The sequence below is a fragment of the Miscanthus floridulus genome, chromosome 19 (assembly GCF_019320115.1).
Source record: "Miscanthus floridulus cultivar M001 chromosome 19, ASM1932011v1, whole genome shotgun sequence".
Lineage (NCBI taxonomy): Eukaryota > Viridiplantae > Streptophyta > Magnoliopsida > Poales > Poaceae > Miscanthus > Miscanthus floridulus.
Window position 1 is genome coordinate 69,764,186 of NC_089598.1, and position 17,961 is coordinate 69,782,146.

General features: G+C 47.8%; 1 pseudogene; it reads left to right on the forward strand.

Moving 5' to 3' along the window:
* The first annotated feature begins 11,752 nt into the window (after nucleotides 1–11,752).
* On the forward strand, nucleotides 11,753–14,703 carry LOC136525183 (phosphatidylinositol 4-kinase gamma 4-like; annotated as a pseudogene).
* Nucleotides 14,704–17,961: the final 3,258 nt, after the last annotated feature.

Here is a 17,961-nt window from a genome sequence, read left to right on the forward strand (position 1 = left end):
AGGGTGCAAGACGTGACTTGGACGAAGGCGACGTGATGATCCGATGATCAACACCTTAAGCAAGACCTTAGGAGCACAAGAAAAGACCTAAGATATCAAGCAAAGTCCAAGCATGAAGATAGGAACCAAGCCGTACGCAAGATCGCGAAGAAACGAGCTCGCAGAGGCGACCGGACGCTGGAAGCACGACCGGACGCTGGACCGGTGGCTCGGTAGACAGGCGACCGGACGCGAGGACCGGACGCTGGCGGCAACCGATCGGACGTAGGAACGCAGCGTCCGATCGAGTATAGAAAGGTTCTAGAGCGGCATATCTATGATCGGACGCGTCTGGTGGCAAGCGACCGGACGCTAGCCAGCGTCCGATCAGTGTTTTGCTGGCTCAATGGTCGGGACGACCAGACACGTCCGGTCAGGATAATTCAGCGTCCAGTCAGTAGCAGTTTCGTGGGAATTTGACCCCAACGGCTACTTTCTCAGTGGGGCTTAAAAATACAACCCCCAACCGGCTATTTGAGGTGAGTGGAGCTGAGGGAACATACTAAGGGTGTTGATACACCATTTTAGTGATCTCCACTTGCATAGTGCTTAGTGTTTCATTAGGTGATTAGCGTAGGTGCTTTGTGAAGTGCTTAGGTTGATTAGACCACCGCTTATGCACTTGCTCTAGGTTTAGGCCTAGTGTTTAGTGAGGTTTGCATACCTCTTGCCACCCCGTGCTTGTGAGCATAAGTGTTGTACATCGGAGGGGCTTGAAGTCTTGCGAGATCACACCAACCGCGTTTGTGGTGTGGCCGCCACCGTGTACTAGAGGGAACAAGGCCCGTGGCATTTCGGCCGGAAGCTTGATAGTGAAGACGGCGGGGAACATCTAGGAGAGGCTTGCCGGAAGGCACATCGGAGACCCACTTGCGCGTGGGGAAGGCCCGAGGCTATCCATGGAGTTACTCGACCAGGAGCTTGGCCGTTGCGAGGGATTCCTTGCGAGGGGCTCCAACGAGGACTAGGGGGATGCTTGCGTGCTTCTCGATACCTCAGTAAAAATATCGGAGTCGTCGACGGGAGTTTGCATATCTCTACCTTGCTCTTTAGCTTCCACATTTACATTGATTACTTTACTACTTTTGCGGTAGAGATAGCAACACACTAGCAAAACCGTAGTTGCATATTTAGATAGTTTATCTTTTGCATAGGTTTTGCTAAGGTCAGAAAAAGAGGCCATAGTTTTGAGTTAGTATTTTTAAGTTGCCTAATTCACCCCCCCCTCTTAGGCGTCATGGTCCCTTTATGGTTGAAGCCTCCCAATACTATCGATGTCGCTGTAGGATGTCAGATGTGCACGGGGGGTCGAGATATCTTCTTCAGGAAGGATGGCGCCGGTACTTGCAAGATACTTCTCGATGCCTAGTGGCATGTGAGGAGCTGTGCTATGTTCACCTGGTATGGCAAATCTTGGAGCCCATACCGCAATCGGTGTCTGGAGACACGCGAAGGGCTTACCATATGGGAGTTTCTAGCGGCCCCTACAATACTTTGTGTCAGGGTGGCTGCAGAGCACTGCTTCGTGCAGGGTATGGTCCCTGGTATAGTGGTGTTGACTTGTGAGCCATGCCTTGCCTTTCTCTACACGCCTTCTAGTTCTTTCCGAGCGGGCGTCCCCGGTCAGATGGTCCCCAGTCGGTTCTGGCGCGCCAGTCGGAGAATAGTGATGGCGGTGTTTTTCTATGAATCCCGATCTGAGACACGGGGTCAGAGTTGGAGGCGGTCCTCGGGTCAGGCTTTCCGAGTGGAGGTCGTGTGGAGGCAGCTGGGGCCTGACGCTAGTGCTCCGGTCGGAGAGGCCGTTCGGAGCTGGCCTGAGCCTGAGCTAGTGCTCCGGTCGGAGAGATGAGCCAAAGGCGGCCTGGGCCTGAAGCGAGTGCTCCGGTCTGTTGGTTTTAGACTTTTAGGCCGGTCTAGAAGAAAGGAAGGCCGTTTTCCTAGGCTGAGCCCTGGTGTGGAAGCCGGTCCCCGAGGGACCCTGGGTTTATGAACCCGACACCTGGCGATTCGTGAATTAATGCCCCTAGCTGGGTACCCCAAAAACACACGCCCCGCTTGTACCCTGGGCACAAGCAGGACCAACCCATCACCCTCCTATCCTAGGGTCCTAAGTCCTCATCCAAGCTAGGACTCCAAGCCCCCGTCCTTGAGTCCCGAACTCAGTGTGGTGCAAAGACCTCCTCCACCAAAAAGAAACCCTGACAGTCGGTCTAGAAAGAGCCGAAACCCATGACAAGAGAGCAACAAGTCTTCCAAGCGCCCATACACAAATATGTGCTCAGGATAATAAGTCTGTGACTTGCCTAGAGTCTTATGCAACGACCGGTCCTTAACCGACACAAACATGGAAAGCAGTGTAACTAAGCTATGCCCCGCGTCCACGGCGACACAACCTCTTACACCCACCAATACCCAAACCATATCCCTGCCCGGTCACTATTTTCCTTTCCACCATTTATATTTTTCTAAGTGACAATAATTCCGTAATATATTTCCTATCTCTCGCGAGTGACAGACAATCACTCGACTTCTACCGGAGTCCTATAGCATAACAATCTACACGATCATGTCATACTAGTAAGACTCATAGGATAAAGATATATATATATATATATATATATATATATATATATATATATGCAAGTGGGTTTCATTCAACTCCTTAAAACTTAATGCACAAATATAATTTAAACAACAGAAAAGTAGAGGTTATGCACCGTTGCTTGCCTAGGTAAAATATATATTAAAAAGTTAGCATCTGCATCTTCAGATCATCCACCATCAACTGAATAGAAAGCTCATTGCATCATCTCCTGGAGAGAATACCGTTACACCATCTTTGGATTCCCAATCATCCTCCAATTGATCTGTTGGTCCATCATCGTACTTATATGATATGCAATGCGATGTAATGTAAAGACGTAATTAATCGACTATAATCGTGACTCATAAAATATGATTTACGCCTCTCGAGTTAACGAGCTAGTTCTGACGACGACCGTACTTAGGCTACATATTCGTGTTATCGAATAAGGCATATTTCCCAACAAATATTTTAGTTATATAAGACCAAGTTGTTTCTTTATTTCATTCTATCGATTTAATCATTATTCGAAATAGAGCATACCTAGTAAACTAATTATTATTGAGCTACAAAAATTACAGTGAGTACCTAATATTGCTAGGAACCTACTGTCAAAATTTTAGATCCAACACTATTACCAATTTACCATATAAATTCCTACAAATTTATATTTTTACAATATTAAGTATCTCAATTTAATTATATAGCTTCCAAGAATATTATCAAACTATGTGAACAAAATATACTAACAGGTAGTTCATGATTTTAGGAGACTAACAAAATTGGTTTCACCATTTTTTTATTTTTATTTGATTTATTATGGATTTACAAACTTCAGCCATGCTAAGTAAATAATAAAACTAGCAGAAAAAATGCATCACGGCCGCATTAGGCCCAGCCGGACAAGGCCGGCTAGCCCAATGCGAAACCCAAGCCATGGCGGCCCAAGGCTGGCCCAGCGCGATGCAGCACCAGCCGACCCAGCAACCAGCGCAATGGCGGCCTAGGCGGGGCAGCACCAGCCAGCCCAGTGACTAACACAAATGGTGGCCTAGGCGGCAGGCCAATGGCCCAACGCGGGGACGGCGCGAGTGGCCCAGCCAGGGCAGCAAACAGCCCACGCGCGATGCACATTTTGCAGAAAGAACCCCACGCTTTTCTCTATTCGCTCCCAGATCCACAAGCACTATTCCTTCGAGTCACGTATTTTGTACCGAGGACCCTATACAAAGTTTTGGCTTAGATTCTTACCCTTCTCACCTTCTCTTCTTCCACAAAAATAGAGCACCGTAGAGGAACCACCGGCCGGCGGCGGTTTGGCATGAAGGGTGGCACGGTAGTGGCGGAGGACCGGCCGCGGGACAGCGGTGGACCTAGACACGCACGAAGTGGCCCAAGCAATCCCTGTCGTGGCCCGTAGAGGTGCGGCAGCACACAGCGACGGGCGTGATGGCCGACGGCTGGTGGCAGCGGCGATGGTGCCGCTGCGGGGAGCGGTGGCTAGCGTGGGCGGACACGGCACACCCGGGGGCGATTACAGCAACAGCGCGGGACCGTGGGGGCAACAGGGAGCAACATCGCGCGTGAAGCCCTACACGGCGACATCGACGCGCCCGCGTGCCGCGTTGCTGCGGACGGCAGCCCAGCATGAGTGCGCCCGGTAGCTGTACGCCAGCGCGCATAGGGAAGGACGACAGCGGTGGTGGGGCTCGCGACGGACATGGAGCGGTGCGGGTCCGGGGGAAGCGGTGCTGATAGTGGCGTGCCACAGCGGAGCCGAGAGAGAGTGGGCGAGGCGAAGCTGCGCGTGGCCCAGACGCTTGGTGCGGGGCAGTGGACCAGCGTGGGCCAGGAGCTCACTCATGGGGAAGGAAGAAGGAGGGGCGCCGCTGGGATGGCCAGCATCGGCGAGGATGGGGCGCAGGAGGCAGGCCAAAGCGACGCAGCGCTACCACGGCGGTTCCCAGCGCGGACGGGAAGGCAGCGCGGGGAGCGAGGTGGAGACACGCGCAGGTGCCGTGGAGCAGCATTGTGCGGAGGAGAAAAGACCAACGGAGGTGGCGCAGCCATGGCTACCATGGTCCAGCGTTGCGGTTGAGCTTGGCGAGCAACGGCTTGGCTTCCTCAAAAAGTAGGGGTAGAGGGCAGCAGCAGCTTGGAGGTGACCAGCCAGCTTGTCTGGTAGAGAGAACAGTAGAGCAAGGACAAGCAGAGGAAAGGCGAGGGAGACAGAGTAGCTCGGTCCTTGGCTTAAGGCGCACGAGGGCAGTAGACAGGCGCACGAGGTGTGGCAGAACCTCCTAAATTATAGAGCCCACATGCACCTGTCACTGTCCAATGACCTCTGATGACTATGCATATGTTCCCGGTAACTTAAGAAGACTGTCGGGTGTCCTCGAAGAACCTCGAATCATCCACGATTTCCGAGCAGGATCCCATTACAGAGTCATTGCAGTATTACAATAGTTTATTCATTAATATACATCAGAGTAAAATAGCAGAAGTCTTATAATAACTTAGTTTACAAAATAGTTATTTCAAACCTTATAAACTAAGTACGATTATTATTACAAACCATAGTAGTGGAGTGGCATTAGTAACATAAACATAACACACAAAGAAAGTGTCATGCCCAAGGACCACACATTTACTTGTCATCATCAATATGAACAACCGTCATGCAGCACGGTCCAAAGCAGACCTGCTCATGGGGCTCACCTGCAACAAGGGTTAACGAACCCTGAGTACAAAAGTACTCAATAAGGCTTAACCGAAGTAAAAACTGATAAGACTCAGGAATGCAGGCTCAGGGATTCAAGGTAAGGCTTTGGCAATTAACAAGGTTCTTTTGCGTAAAAGCTCTTTAAAAGATTCTTTCTTTTAACATATAACCCTTATCAAGATCATATATGAACCTGCCATGATCCGTATTGAGATCATGACCTTCATATCAAACCCCTTCTCAAAACTTCCTCAAGTTTCATTTATTAACTATGATGATGAACAGTGAGTTGAGTCTCCATAACCGAGGAGCAACGACGATTCAAACCGATTAAAACCCAGCTAGGGATTCCCAACCACACGACATATGCAGGTCCCTGACCTACATATACCAACCCACCCTCAGATCCTCTAAAACAAGAACGGGTCTGCGCCACCCAAGAATACAGTACTCCACCTATCCAGTCCATTGCCACGTAGGTACACGCTACTCTCGTCATCTCTCCACTCCTAGTGCGTGAGTAGCCATTCTCGTAATAGAATAGCCGAGTTAAGGCTTATCGGAGTATGTGGCTAGTACTATAAAGTCTCACCTCATGCAATTCAACAACGGATGGTTCTTAATCGACACAGGCGGAAAGAACCCGCTCATAAGACCTCCATGTCTTGTGGCTCTTATACACCGAGTCCGCCCAGTCTAGATCTATTACTCCACATGCTCATATCTCATGATAACATAAATAACCAGTCGTATCCAAGAAACCATTTATATCTCGCAGGTGACCGGTAATCACCCGACTTTTATCGTTCTAAGCATGGCTAAGCATTCTCAGATTAAAACGGGTAACAAGGTTGATATGGAAAAACAAGGTTGGTAATGCACCAATTAGGTTTCCACTCAACTCCTAATCACTTAATGCAGTATTGAAAAATAAAAGCGATATAAATTTGTAAAACACAAGGTAGGTTTAAATGCATCCGGGGCTTACCTTGATTGTCGAAAAAGTCCGGTCCTGGAGATGTTCCACAGATATCAAACCCGACCTTAACAGGTGGATTAACTTCCTCGACAACTTGGTTGACTACCACGTTCTCACTTTCGTTCACTACACGTAGTAACAATGTCATGTTTAATATGATGCGCGATATAAAACATGATGCTTGACGATGGATGCAAAAGCTAGTAACTGGAATACAACTTTCCTTTGTGGTACAGTTGCAAACCAACAACTGAATAAACCTTTTCATAAACTCAAACACTTATTTTAATTGCCAAGGGTCATTATATGCTAATGACGCAAGGTCATCACTCAATCCTAAATTCAAACAAAACCTAAGTCATTAGGGTTTACTATTTGTTTTTTATTAATTAATAACTAATTAATAATTATGAAATAAATCAACTTTCTCCAAATGAGCTCAAAATTTTTGTGAAGACTCATCACATGATAACTAAGTGGCAAAACAATTTTTATAATTTTTGGATAATTATTTAAGCCTAGAAAAATCATGGAAACCCATTTATTAATTAATTTGAGCAATTTTTATCACATTCAAAATGTACTAAAAAATAATATTTAATATTTTTCCTAAATAGTTTACATCTCAGAGAGGTCACACAAAAATTTTCATAATTTTTGGAGCTCTATTTAATTCTACACAAAATAAACAAAAGCTTACACTATTCATTATTTTCTGAAAAAGAAAAATTTCCATTTCTAATTCAAACCGTCACTGACAGTGGGGCCCCACTCGTCAGCATAGTGCCCCGCGCTGACCACGGTGGCGAAGCTCGCTGACCGACGATTTCTCGCCGACGGCGAGGTCTCCGGCGACGGCCAAGGCACCATCGTGATCCCTACGACAAGGCGCACCTATCGGTGGCACTAATTGCACCAATCGCTGCACAACTCGAGCTCGACGCCGACCATGGTGGCCACGACGGCGTGGCTGCGTTACGCTGGCGAATAGAGGCCGGTAGCGGTTAAACAAAAGGCGTGGAAAGACTTAGTGGCTCACCCCAAACACGCTCGAGCTGACGGCTGAACCGGAGGAGCAACAGAAAGGCTGGTCGACGATCGAGGCAGTCACGACGGAGCAGGCTGTCGTCGACGGTGATGTTCTGGCGGCGTAGAGTGCTGGCCACGGTGACGTGAGTTCGGTGGTGATGCTGTCAGCTGCGAGGAAGAATGACGGCGTGCAGCGTTACTCGGTGAATTCAGGCGCCAAGAATCGATCAGCTGGGTTCGCAAGGAGTAGGCGGAGCTGTGACTGGCTTTGCTGTGACTGGGTGGACGCTACGGCGACGGCACGAGCTCGATGGAGCTGAGCGGCGACGTCAGAAAAAACAGAGAAAGGAGGAAAGAACGACGACGACGTTCCAGACTTAACCGTTGGGCGAAGAGCGGCGGTGAACGGTGCGCTTGACACGCAATGGCAGCGCGGACACGTCAAAGCCGGAGGTGGCACTTGTGGGCGTGAGTAGAAGCCGGTGGAAGCATGGCCGGCGGCGAGAGTCTGCCTGCTTCCACTGTTCCAACTAATTACCGAATTGCCACTCGCTTTAATTCCCAAATTACTCCCAAATTTGTATGGTAACTCAAAAATCTTCAAAAATAAAAGTTGTTCCAAATTCAAAGTTCTACAACTTTGCTTTAATAACCATACCCAAATTCTGTCTAGATTTAAAAATGCAAGTTTGAAATTAAAAGGGGACACTTTAAGAATTTATCCCCTTTCAAATTACTCCAAATTTTACATAACAACTTTGAAAACTCTAAAAACCAACTTTGTACACATTGACAAGCTCTACACTTTTCCTTTTAGGCTCAACCCAAAAATGTGCTTAGATTTTGAATTAGGTTTTCTAGGGTAATATTAAATGTTGAAAATTAGGGTTTTCGGAAATTCCAATTCAATGCTAAAGTTTTGAACTTGATTCATCCATACAAGTCAACACATATAATCATAAAATAAGCTTGTTTTAGTGAATGCATATCAAAGTTTTCACTAACTCAAAATGATGTGCAATGCATATGATGACATGGCATCTTTTAGGGTTTAAAACACCAGAGGTGTTACAGCAGGCGTGGACTGTCGCGGCGTCCTTGTGCAGTGCAGCGAAAGGACAGAGAGAGAAGAGAGAGTGCACAGGCAGGCGCAGCACAGAGGACAGACAGACAAGCTGAGGCAGTAGAAAACAAAGCGCGCGAGGGAAAAAATGACGAGACAGGTGCAGGGTCGGCAAGGCAGCATGGCGTGGTTGCATGTGTGCATGCACTTGCTTGCTTGCTGAGTGCACTTGTGTCCTGTGCGGGTACTATTGGCGGGTAAGGGCTGCTGATACTTGTTTGCTCTGGAATGATGCGACGGAAAGCAAGGCAGAGAGCATAGAAAAGAAAGAGCGAGAAGCAGTTGGTCAACTAGTACAGTCAATCGCTACTAGTATCGCTGAGTACGTTTGCCCTTTCTTCTAATTCTTTGTTTTAGAGTTATCGTCGTAACGTGTATATATATATATATATATATATATATATATATATATATATATATATATATATATATATATATATAACGGTTTGCTAATTTAGATAATTTGCAACGTCTAGGCACAGAAAAATTTCAACAAAGCTCGAATTTAAATTTGATTCAAAAGCTATATATTTGTATATCGTTCTATTTATTAATAAATTTTATTTTATTTATAAACGTTGCTTTTCATGCTCAATAGCATCGGCGTTCGACATTGCTAAATATCTTTACGCACTGAGTATTTTAACTTGGCCGTTTATTTGAGTCCACAAAATTAAGTGGCATAGGATTCACTCGTCACGTCAAATACGTTTTAAATAAAAAATCTGAGAAACTCATTTTGAAAATTCCACTTAGGCCTAAATCGTGGTGCTAAACGAGCTCGTAACACCAGGGGTATTACAGCTGATCGGTTACTTCTAGAATTAAAAATAGAAGAGTTCAGTCTCGATTTGGTTGTTTTAGGTTTTCGATTCCACAAAACATGGCGAAGGCAGCACGGAGAAGACAAGAGAACTAAATATTGGGCTGCTGGTGCAGATAGTGTGCTCGGTGCTTGGTGGTAGGCCATAGGATCGATTTCTTTAGCTCCTCGGTTCAGCTAGGGTATGAAACCAAAGCTGAAGTTCTCAAACGTTAAAACAGGTGATGAAATCGAAAACTTACATTTTGGCTTGGTTTTTAGTACGTGGTTCAAAAGTGTCCAGCCCTAACTTGGGTGGTACGCAAATGATTGTACATGAAGCATTTCCCATCTCACACTTGATAAGTGAAAATGCCAATAATTTAGTCGTGATAGAAACTTAATAAATAAGATTTTTCATTTATATCGGTTACAACCTTCATTCTTATAAACTTCCTTTTTTCCTTATTTGAAGTATTTCATTATTTCCTTTTGCCTATTGAACACAATCCCTGTCCTCTCCCTCTAGTCTTAGAAAAGTACTACCCGTTTCAAAAAAGATTGACATCTTAGGATTCAGATTTGTCTCACAAAACATGTCAATGTGGTGTACTTAGAGAGTCAGGGGGCCTCGCCACATTAAACGTTCTCTCTTCCGCATGGCAAATGAAACCAAGTCAATTTAATAGGGGTGAAATTACCTTCACTACTAATTTGTCAAAATATCAAGTATTTTGGTATTGAGACTATTCCTGTATTTTGTATTTCAGTACATATATTTTTATTTTTATACTAACCTTCGTCCAATCTACTTGTACCTATTGACCTAACGAATAAAGTTGTAGTCATAGAACTTAGAAGCCGTTTCAATTGCATAAATTTGCTGAAACAATTTTCATAGGAACCGTACAAGTATTTGACCTCTACTTTGCTCATACCTACTCCATCTAAGTTACAAGACGTTTTGACTTTTCTAGATACATTGATTTTGCTATACACTTAGATATACAATATGTCTAGATACATATCAAATGCAATGTATCTAGAAAAACCAAAATATCTTATAATTTAGAATTGAGGGCCCTTAAATATCAAAAGGTTTTCTAGAAAATCATGGGAGGCAGAGCACCTCCAATAATTCAAAAAAAGAATTGCTAAATCAATGAGTCTTCCAAGTCGCTGAAAAAGTAGGGAGTATATTTGTTGGCTTCCTCCAACCATTTTTGAATATCTCACTAAGCTAGAAGGTAGTTTTGCATTAGGAACCCCTGACAATTTCTAAACCATCCCTAACTATTTTTATACTTTTTTCTCTCTTGTATGTTTACATCGAGAACCCTATCCTTTCGCTTTATTCTTCTCTACGTCTTTTTCTTCATCTATCTCCAGATCGCGGGACACTCTACCCCTACAGCCTCCTAGTCGGCCATAGCCCCCCAACTGCCCATAGCTAGCCATAGCCAGGTAGGGCCTCGCCAGGCCAACAGCGACGACATAACCCACTAGGCGGTGGTTGGGGCGGCCAGAGGCCTCCACACTTTAGCTAGGGGATGCTAGGAAGAAGATAGGGCTTGGCGACAATAGATGAGGGTGGCGGCTTCTTTCTTGGTCGAGAAGGAATAAACATTGGTAGAAGTTGCCCTCGATCCAAGTCGCTCCCACACATTATACTTCCGCGTGTCTCGATCGATTTCTCCAAGTGCGAAAAGGTTAAGGGTTATGATAAGGAGTTATTGAAAATAGTTTTTTTTTTCAATCTTGCAAAAAATAACTAAGATTAAAAATGACTTTTGGAATAGTCTTAGAGATGCTCTAACAAAAAGCAAGACGCTCGTGTATAAACGTGAGGGAAGCTAGTAGAACCTCTCCAAATTGATCTAGTCAATTCTAATACTTTACCGCAGGTGGCCCACATTCAATTCTAAGGTAGTGTTTGGATCCGGTGACTAAAATTTAGAAGGTATCATGTGAGGGTGTTGCATGAGGTGTTTGATACTGATAAAAAGATAAATTACAGAATCCGTTAGTACTCCATGAGACGAATTTATTAAGCCTAATTAATCCGTCACTAGCACATATTTACTGTAGCACTACGTTGTCGAATCATGGACTAATTAGGCTTAAAAGATTCATCTCGCAAATTAGTCGCAAGCTATGTAATTAGTTTCGTAATTAGTCTATATTTAATACTTCATACATGTATTCAATATTCAATAGAACAACGATTAAAGTTTAGGAGGAGAAACGAAACACCTAATTCTAGTCCAGCTTAGCCCATAATCTTGACAGCGCGAGATTGCTTTGAACCCGAGCCCTCTGTGTCACACCCAGGGGCAAAAACGTCACGTAGGTAGGAAACTCCCCTACCCTTCTTTCCGCGAAGCTACGACGCGCCCGGCACGTCACCGTCACGGCCGTCCGTCAAGTGGCGGCGCAGCCCAGGAATAAATATCAGCAGCCCCCCCGCATCTTTTTCCTTTCTCTCTCCTCCTGCCTCCCATTTCTCTCTCTTCTTCCTTGCTGTGCACTGCAAACCAACCATAACTTTCTCTCTTGTTCTCTCTTCCCTGCGTGAACCGCGAGCAAGAAGGAAGGGGACGTTGGGGACTTTGGAGCTGGGAAGCCTACATATCATTTCTCTAATTCGGGCGTGGTGAGTTGCATCTCTTCCTCCGCTCCCGTGAGCGCACGAGTCCGTCGATTTTCGCTGTAACTTCTGTTGAATTTAGTTTTGCTTCGGGGTTTGGGGTTTGAATCGATCGGGGTAATCTGATCTGAGATGTGATGCTGCAGGTTTGGGCTGGGAGGGCAGGAATCCGTGGGGCTGCAGCCCCATCCGGGCTGAGGGTTTGACGGAACCGGCCCTTTGGTGTGCTCCCCCCAATCGGGGAAAAGGGGGCAAGGGTTGCGGCTTTGTTGCCTGTTGGTGAGCAATTTCACTGACTTTTGGTTACGATTTACTGGGGATTTGAGTGAATTCCTGACTCATCGCTCCAAATGATCAGGCCGTTGCAGCATCCGTTACGCGATTGGGGATTCGACAATCAGCAGGGCGAAGTGACGGTTCTGCGCCACTTCCCCCCCAACCCCATCAATCCTGGTACGCACCTTCTCATCCGTGTCACCTATCATCTGTTTTGTTTTGTATCAAGTTAACTGAAAGCTCTGCAATTTTTGTGCAGATTTGATTTTATTTGAACACAAGATGGGATTGTAATCTCGGTTGCTGTTCTGTGCGGCTCTCTCTGAGGGTTTCCTCCGTCCTGGATCGGGAAGGAAGGAGCCCTTGGATTTCCGCCTCCATGGCGCCCGCCTTGTAGTCTCAGGAATCTCACTTTGTAGATTTAGTGTAAATATTAGTGGTAGCAGCTGTTGAGGAAGCTCCGGTCTCCTTAGTAGCCACACTGTGAATATGTCGTCAGCAGGTGTGATCGTCTTGGGGCCGATCCCAGAAGACCCTGCCTTCCTGCCCATCTGCTTCAATGGCAGCCGGTCGCCACACTGCTCGTCTGGGTCACAGCTGCAGGATTCCATTCTTATTTTCCTTGCTGTGCCTGGTATGCCACCCATGCCCATGAGCGTGCTGGGATCCGAGTCCATTGCCTCGGTCAAGCTGCGCATCCAGCGGTTCAAGGGCTTTGTGGTGACGAAGCAGCGGCTTGTGCTGGATGGGCATGAGCTGGCAAGAAACAACTGCCCAGTCAAGGATTATGGTCTGGCCGAGGGAAATGTTCTGCACCTTGTTATTCGGCTGTCTGATCTCCGTGTGATCAACATTGAGACTGCCACTGGAAAGAAGTTTCAGTTTCAGGTGGACCAGAGCCGCAATGTTAAGTTTCTCAAGAACAAGCTTGCAGCAGAGGGTGATGAGGATATTGGTAATCTTGAGGATCACAAACTTGAATATGATGGTGAGGAGCTTGAGGACCACCAGCTTGTAGCTGATATTAGCAAGAGGGATGATGCTGTGATTCATTTGTTCAGCCGCAAACCAGCAAAGGTATGGACACAACAAGTTGACAGATACTTTGGTTACAGTTGTCAATCCACAGGAGAAAGGCAACCTGCAAAATGAAGCTCGTGCAATGAACTCCGCAAAATCAGTTGGGGTTAGGCCTGCTCCTGTTGAACCAATAGTTAACCGAAAAGCAAAGCTGCCACCTGAAGTGATGGAGATGATAAATTCAACCATAGCTGGACTGGAGAAAGGGCACCTGCCTGTGATGTCAGCTGAAGGTTCAGGAGGTGTTTATTTCATGCGAGATGCAGCAGGTCAGAAGAATGTTGCTGTGTTTAAGCCTATTGACGAGGAACCCATGGCCAAAAACAACCCAAGGGGGCTTCCTTTGTCCACAGATGGCGAGGGAATGAAGAGGGGAACAATTGTAGGGGAAGGTGCATTCAGGGAGGTTGCAGCTTATATTCTTGACCATCCATTTAGTGATAGTAAATCTGGTCACAGTGTAGGGTTTTCTGGTGTGCCTCCCACCACATTGGTCCGAACCTTACATAGGGGGAAGAGCTTCAAGATTGGTTCACTGCAGATGTTCATGGAGAACAATGGAAGCACTGAAGATATGGGTCCTCGACCTTTTCCTGTCAAGGAGGTTCACAAAATAGCAGTACTAGATATTAGGTTAGCTAATGCTGATCGTCATGCTGGGAATATTCTAGTGTGCAAGGAGGGAGAAGGTGGCAGCTACAAGCTGATTCCAATTGATCATGGTTACTGCTTGCCAGAGAAGGTGATTATTTCTCTGTTACATTATGTATTTGGTTCATCTGTTTGCACCATATTTATTTCATATGGCTGATTAGAAACTTATGTTGCCGTATGCTATGCAGTTTGAAGATTGTACATTTGAGTGGCTCTACTGGCCCCAAGCCTGTGAGCCATTTAATGATGAAACTATTGAATACATCAAATCACTTGATGCTGAAGAAGACATCAAGCTTCTCAAGTTCCATGGGTGGGAGCTGCCTCCACGATGTGCTCGTGTCCTGCGCATCAGCACAGTGCTTTTGAAGAAAGGTGCAGCTCGTGGCCTCACACCACATGACATAGGGCGCATACTATGCAGGGAAACTGTGAATAGGGCCTCTGAGATTGAGGACATCATTCATGAAGCAGAGGATGCTGTTCTTCCAGGGTCCAGTGAAAACATGTTCTTAGAAACTGTATCTGAAATCATAGACCATCACCTTGACACGGAGTGAGTTTAGAAATTCAGAATAACTGATCTAGTTGTTCCAGCTGTATCCGGTTTGTTGTAAGTATTGTTGACAAGGCACTGGTCAAGGGACTAATGATTTCATTCTAATGATTTCATTTGTTTGTATCCTCTCAAATGATTTCACTTGTGTAGAAATGATATGGGAAAACACCTCACCCCTAATGAGGGAGGGTGACCTTTATTATATAGCCAATCAGGCTTGATATATAAGGAATACAATCAGTGTACATGGAAGGAATGAACAAACTTCCTAATACACATATATACTTCTTAATACCCGCCCGCAGTCGTAGCGGGAGGATCACGGACGCAAAGACTGGATCGAAACTCAGTGAATAGTGGAGTTGGAAGGCCCTTCGTCATGATGTCCGCGAACTGGTGAGAGGACGGCACATGGAGGACCCGGACCTCACCCAAGGCCGCCTTCTCACGGACGAAGTGGATGCCAATCTCGATATGCTTCGTGCGCCGATGATGCACCGGATTGACTGTCATGTATACTGCACTCGCATTATCACAGTAGACAACAGCGGCCGAAGCAAGCGGGACATGAAGCTCCTGGAGAAGTTGGCGCAGCCAGCAACATTCGGCCACAGCATGAGCCACAGCATGATACTCCGCCTCAGCACTGGATCGAGACACCGTGGTCTGGCGCTTGGAGGGCCAAGACACTAGATTGTCGCCGAGGTAGACGCAGAAGCCGGAGGTGGAGTGTCAAGAGTCTAGGTAGCCAGCCCAGTCGGCGTCAGAGTAGGCAGTCAGAGACTGAACATAGTTGGTGCCGATGTGAAGTCCGGAGGAGAGTGTGCCCTTCACATAGCGCATGATGCACTTGATTAGGGCCATATGGGGTTCTCGCAGATCATGCATGAAGAGGCACACCTGCTGAACCGCATATGCCAAATCTGCTCTGGTCAGGGTGAGGTACTGAAGGGCCCCAGCAAGGCTTCGGTACTCAGAGCCGTCCTGGAGCCTGGCGCCGTCCTGTGCTGAGAGCTTGGCATGAGTGTCAACGGGAGTCGGTGTAGAGTGACACTCAGCCATGCCAGCACGCTGAACAAGATCCAGGACATACTATTGCTGAGACAGGAACAGGCCCTAGGAAGAACGCGTCACTAAGATGCCGAGGAAGTGATGCAGGGCTCCAAGATCTGTCATGGCGAACTCGGAGTGAAGGCGCCCCATGATGTGCTGGAGAAGAGTCGAGGACGATGTCATCGACATATAGCAGCAGATAGGCGATGCTCGGCCCTTCTTTGTAGACAAAGAGGGACATGTCGGAGACGGAGGCGACGAAGCCGAGCTGTCGAATGTAGGAAGCGAACCGCTGGTACCATGCCCTCGGTGCCTGCTTCAGTCCATACAAGGACTTCTGGAGGAGACAGACATGATCTGGAGCGGCGGGGTCGACGAAGCCAGGAGGCTGCTAGCAGTAGACAGTCTTAGCGAGATGGCCGTGGAGAAATGCGTTCTTCACGTCCAGCTGGTGGATTGGCCAGGCGCGAGAAGCGGCGATGCTGAGGACGGTCCGTATCGTCGCTGGTTTGACAACCGGACTGAAGGTCTCGTCGTAGTCGATGCCGTGGCGCTGGGAAAAGCCTCGGACCACCCAGCGCGCCTTGTGCCGGGCGAGCGACCCATCAGCATAGAACTTATGCCGGAAGATCCACTTGCCCGACACGACATTGGCACCGGGCGGCCGCGGGACGAGGCGCCAAGTGTCGTTTTCCAGGAGAGCCTGGAACTCGTCGACCATTGCAGCACGCCAGTTGGTGTCAGCTAGAGCACTGCGGTAGTTTGCCGAAAGCGGAGGGCGGTGATGGCGAAGCTGTCAAGCCCTGGTAGGACACCCGTGGAATGGCCCCAGTCATAGTCCGAGTGACAGGCCGTGGAGGAGCAGGAGGTGGCGACGATGCCAGGACTGCGGGCGCCTGAGGTGCCACGGGCGCAGGTGGAGGCGACAGAGGTGTGGGCGCCGGGGACGATGCCAGGACTGAGGGCGCAGGTGGCGGCGGCAGAGGTGTGGGCGCCAGGGGCATGACAGGAGGCGCTAGAGCAGATGCCGCAGCCGCCGGTGGCCGCCTGGTGTAATGACGAGGCAGGGGCGGCACCAGCGGTCTAGTAGGCGCCGGGCGGCCGCTGGAACCCCCAACTGCAGGGGCAGGGACAACGTCCAAGCGGGCTGGTCCTGCAGTTGAGGAAGAGGGCGGCGTCCCGCCCGTAGATGGAGTGCGGTACATGACTGGGCCATGTACCAGAATTGTGGGGTCATCGTCGGGAAGTTCCTGCAAAACAGCGGGTGATGGCCGCGGCTGCGCAACGTCCGAGGACGGAGCGACCGAGGCAAGAGTAGGAGTAGCAGAGAGGTTCGACAAGAGGAAGTCGAGCTATGACGGGTGAGTAGGGTGGGAGGAGAAAGGAAAAATAGACTCGTCAAAGACAACATGGCGAGAGATGATGACTCGACGGGTGGAGAGGTCAAGGCAGCGGTACCCTTTGTGGAACGAGGGGTAACCGAGGAAGACAGGTTGCAGATCGAGGAGCAAGCTTGTGGCGTGCCGTGGCTGAGAGATTAGGATAGCACAGACAACTGAATACACGTAAGTGAGAGTATTCGGGGGGCTGGGAATAGAGGAGTTGGTAGGGAATGTTATTCTGAACAGCAGAACAAGGGCGCCTATTTAGAAGATAGGTGGCGGTGGCAAGTGCCTCTGCCCAGTATGGGGCGCCCATGGAGGCATGAATCAGTAGGGTGCGAGTAACATTGTTAAGGGTGCGGAGGACACGCTCAACTTTCCCATTCTGAGGAGAAGTGTAGGGACAGGAAAGGCGCAGGTGAATGCCCCGAGAAGTAAAAAAAGATGTGAGTCTTACTGACAAACTCGGTTCTATTGTCAGCCTGTATGCTGCGAACGGGAAGACTGAACTGTGTATTGGCATATGCACAGAAGTCTGTGATGTGCTTGGTGACTTCAGACTTGTGAACAAGAGGTGTCGTCCAACAGAAATGTGAGAAGTCATCCAAAATGACAAGGTAGTAGCGATAACCAGAAATACTAGGTACCGGAGAAGTTCAGACATCACAATGGACTAACTCAAAAGGAGTGGAACTGCGAGAGCTGGAATTAGAGAAAGGTAACCGCACATGTTTCCCTAATTGACATAGAGTGTGACTGTCTTTATTACAAGTAATGGATGCTTTCTGTCTAAGTGTAGTGATGGCGGCAGGACCGGGATGACCGAGACGGAGATGCCACAAACTAGAGGAGATGGCGAGACCGACGTGGGGTGCTACAGAGCTGGCGGTTGGAGGAATGGTGTAAAGATCGCCGGTGCTATTGCAACGAAGAATCTCGTGTCTGGTCGGAAAATCCTTGACAGAGAAACCAAAAGCGTCAAACTCTATGGTGCAGTTATTATCCTTAGTAAACTGACGAACGGAAATC